At 34.1% G+C, this 4,601-nt stretch overlaps 1 long non-coding RNA gene across 1 annotated transcript; it reads left to right on the forward strand.

Moving 5' to 3' along the window:
* Window positions 1–2,703: 2,703 nt before the first annotated feature.
* LOC107821757 (uncharacterized) lies at window positions 2,704–4,393 on the forward strand. The gene is made up of 2 exons (XR_001656228.2): window positions 2,704–2,871; window positions 4,094–4,393. It is a non-coding gene; the product is annotated as an uncharacterized LOC107821757 (long non-coding RNA).
* The last annotated feature ends 208 nt before the right edge of the window (window positions 4,394–4,601 follow it).

Consider the following 4,601-nt stretch of genomic DNA (forward strand, 5'->3'; position numbering starts at 1 on the left):
TAATATACTACTTTTTGAGAAAACAGAGGACACCAAGATAAAGCAACTAAGAGCCCGTTTGGCCAAGCTGCTAAAAATTGTTTATTTTGAAACGTGATTTTGTTCAAAAGTGAATTTTGAAAAAGTACTTTTGCAAAATAGCAGTTTATGTTTATATCACTTCGTTTGAGTAGTGCTTTTTTGCAAGCTCATTATCTTCATCCAATCTTTTAAAAAATTTCTTTTAAGTATTAAATTATGAAAAAGGACAATAAAGGTTCAATTTGCGATTAGTATTATTTAAAAAAGAAAAATAAATTTAAATATTTATTATAAAAGAATTTAATAAAATACAAAACGTAAAGTAAAAATATAGATTAAAAATTTCAGTCAATATTAAATATGGTTATTCCAAAGTAATAACATTGAGTGTTTGGTATTACTTATTGTTTATATGATAATTTAAATATGTCAAAATATATCATTCAATATAATTTTAAAATATATTCATTGGAATAGGAGAAAGAGAATAAAAACATGATTAAAAAAAATAGAGAAGATATATATAGTACAAAATAAAAAGGAAAAGGAAAAGAAAAAGGAAAATGTTAAATTCTGCTTTTGCTTTTTGGAAGAAGCTAGAATTTATAGTTTCTCTCCAAAAGCAAAAATAAATTACTTCTGCTGCTGCTCAAAAGTATTTTTGTATTTTGGTCAATCACCTTAAATTTTTTAAAAATGTATTTTTTTTACAAAAAAAAAAAAATACTTTTGGCCTCCTAGAAGCTTGGCCAAATAAGACATGCCAAAACCTTGATATTTTGCAACTCCGAAATTAATCATGTAACGACCCGACCAGCCGTTTTGAGCATTTGCACTTCGCTCGGTAGTTTGAGGGCATGAGTAGCTCCGTATGATGTAATATAACTTGTGTGTATCGTCGGTTTCGATTTTCGGGTAATTCAGAATTAGTTTGGAAGAATGATTCCCAAATAGGAAGCTTTAAGTTGAAAGAGTTGACCAAGTTTGACTTTTAAGTATTTGAATCCAGATCAGTATTTTGATGGTTCTGTTAGGTCCGGATAGAGATTTTGGACTCGGGCATATCCCTGGATTAGCATTTTGGATGTCTCTAGAAGGTTTCGGCACAAATCGACGAAAGTTAGAAATTTGAAGGTTTGGAAAGTTTATAAGTTTGACCAAAAATTGACTTTGATGATATTGGGTTCAGATTGTGGTTCCGAGAATTTGAATAGCTTTGTTATGTCATTGGGACTTGTGTGCAAAATTTGAGTTCATTCCGTGTTGATTTGATATATTTCGGCACGAGTTTTGGAGATTTCAAGTTCAAAGTTAATTTAAGTTTGACTTGAGGTGCGATTCGTCGTTTCGATGTTGTTATGTGTGATTGGAGGCCTCGTGTAGGTTCGTGTTATGTTACGAGACTTGTTGGACTGTTCGGACGTGGTCCCGAGGGGCTGGGGCGTGTTCCGGACAGAATTCAGACCATTTTTCTTCATGTTTTCAATGCTGGTGTATACTGGTTTTTGGTGCCCTGATTGATTTTCGCGATCGCGTGAAGGAAATCTGGAGCGGGGCATTTTCTTCATCGCGGTCGCGATTGGTTAGCCGGGATCGCGTAGGTGGGAATGGTCTTTATCGCATTGGCGTCTGCATCTACGCGTTCGCGTAGTTCTTGGGACTGGACTGGGCAGTGTTGATCGTCTCTTCGTGTTCGCGAGGTTACTTCCGCGAACGCATAGTTCTTTCAATTGGGTGTACTACGTTCGCGATTCATTAATTTGCCCAGTGGTAATAAAGTACTCTATTTCGGGTGTTTTGAGTCAATTTTTACCATGTGGATTGGTATAAATCTTCTTCACTTATTTTGGATTATATTTCATGAATCTATCTTCGTTTTTGGCATTTGATTGAGGATTTCAAGAGAGAAATTGAGGGATTTTGTCTTAAGTTTCATAAAATGAATTTACGAGTTTTGAACATCGATTCAGAGTCGGATTTGGATGAAACTAGTAAGGTTGGACTCGAAATTGAACGGGTTGTCGGATTTTGTGAGTTTTGTCGGGCTCCAAGGTGCGGGCTCGGGTTTGATTTTTTGGTTGATTTTGGGCTTTTGAGTAAAGATTCGACCTTTATCGATTGGAATTATTTTCTTAGACTTTATTTGATGTATTTGAGTTGCTTTTGGCTAGTTTCAAGCCGTTTGGAGGTCGGTACATGCGGGATGGCATTTTTGGAGCATTGCTTGGCTTGCCCGGTATTGGATTTGGCTTGTTCGAGGTAAGTAACACTTCTAAACTTGGTCTGAGGGTATGAACTCCGAATATACGTGATATGTGTTTGGTGTTATGGTGACGCACATGCTAGATGACGGGCGTGCGGGCGTGCACCGTGTGAATTATGACTTGGTTATTTCTGTGGTACTCTGTAGTCACCTAATCTTATTTGTATTCATGAAATCTCTACGTGTTAGAGTGATTGAGCTGTGATCCACGCACTACAAGAAAAAGGTTTATTAGCGACCAAGTTTTAACAATGAGTCTATAATCTGGTCCCTAAAAGTATACTTATTGGGACGATATTTTTCTCTAGTCATTGTTTGCCGATTTTATTATTTTATTTAACGACGAAAACAATTTTGGTCCATAAAAATATAAAATTCTGGTCCCTATACTTTATTCGAGAAAAAAAAGTCACTTAATTATGCATCTAGAAAAATGAAAAAATCGTGAAAACACTTTGACGGAAACTCCTCTCGTCTCTTTGAAATCCCTAAAGGGTCAAAACCCTCGTGACTCCTCAATCTCTCAAATTCAACTCCAAAAGAATGACTATTTCCCTATGAAATTTTCTCTCAACCTTAAATCTCAGGTTTTGTTCTTTATCATCTTTCAATCTACTTATTTTTCTTTTTTTGTTTATTTTGCACTGAAGCTTCAAGTGGTTCTTAGTTATTTTGTGAAATTCTCCATTTTGTGGCTTAGGATCTCTTTAAAGTATTTTCAATTTGATTCGAAATAGGTTTTTAGTTTAATTGTCATCGTTTGCTTCCAATATTGGGTCGACGAATAGAAGCTAGGGTTTTCCTTACTTTTCCAGATCTGGTTCTTCAGCTGTGGTCTTTAGAAGTTTTTTTTAATGTTTGGGTTCCACCTTTTTTGTGAACTTATAATGAGTTAAGATTCAAAGCGTTTAGGAGGTAAACTGTATCCGGTAACCCTTTCAAAACTCTATGTTTGTTTGAGTGATACAAGGCTGCTTTATGAAATTAGTTCATCTGCTTGTGGCTCCTTCTAGCTATGGCTTGGCTAGGCAGAATGAATCTCTCTCAAAAGATATTCATGTACTTAATTCATCCTCAAAAAGAAAATAAAAATGATACATATCTTTGTGTGGCAGAGGATTGAGAACCTTAGCAGTTTTTGCATTTTGTTGGTTCAGTGATTTGAATGGTGACTGCGGCGTAATGAGATTGATGTCCTATTCAAAACTAGATTTAGCTATTACAAAAATTATGAATTTACGAAAACAAGATGGAGGATTAGATTTTTCAGGAAAATCTGGTGGTCCTCCACACTCCATAACAGGTTCTTTCTCATGGCTTTGCAGTTGTTTTCTTGATTCAGGTGTAAAATTATATTGTTTATGGTTATATTTACGTTTTTAAGAGAAGGAAAATGGCGACTTCAATGGGCTGCTGGCATTTGTTTTTCTCTGTTTCTATTCATTACGTATAGCTTCTTACATTAGGAGTATAAAAAGCAAAGATTTGTGAGGGACACAGCAATTTGTTTTCCACAAGATGCCCGCTCTTGAGATCATTTGAATTTTTTGAGATTCATTGCCTCGTTGTCATTGCTGAACTAAATCTCATTTCCTCACTTTTTCTACTAGTTTCTTCTTTTTTGAGCATGGTTATTTACTTTTCTTCTTTTACTTTTCTAGTTTCTTATTAACTAAGCTTTGCTATATTGTTGTTGGCTTCAGAACATGCTGTTCAGTGTAGCAACAATGATCCCCTCATTATTTAATTAACTTTTATAGTTGATCTTTGAAGTTTTCCTTATTGGATATTTTTTATTAATTTTTACAGCTTTTGAAGACTCACATACAAGTGAAGATGCTTGGTTGAAGACTTCATACAAGTTAACAAGTTGATTGTCATTTTGGTAGGACTGTTAGGCAAAAGGTTACCTTATTTTCGAAGGATTTAGTTTTTGCTAAGCAACGCTTTATTTTTTTTTTTTACTACGGATGTTAATTTTTCTTTTTTTTCTCAAGGGGTTGCGTAAGCAATATAGTGACTGATACCATGTTTGTACAATGATACTAATGAGATATTAATACAATACTTGTAATTAATTATATGTATGAAATTCTGATATTTACTGAATTTTGTTAATATTCGATTGATTTTCTGTATTATAAATTTTATAATATTTAATATAAGATGACCAAAACAATCATATATTTATTGTGTTATGTATATCACTTTTAGGACCATAATTTTGGTCCCTATTGACATTTAGGGACCAACTGATACCTTGTGTTTAAGCTGTTTACGGACCAGAAATATGGTCTCTAGAATGTGTTTCTAGAGA

Source organism: Nicotiana tabacum, chromosome 22, assembly GCF_000715075.1.
Source record: "Nicotiana tabacum cultivar K326 chromosome 22, ASM71507v2, whole genome shotgun sequence".
Taxonomy (NCBI): Eukaryota; Viridiplantae; Streptophyta; class Magnoliopsida; order Solanales; family Solanaceae; genus Nicotiana; species Nicotiana tabacum.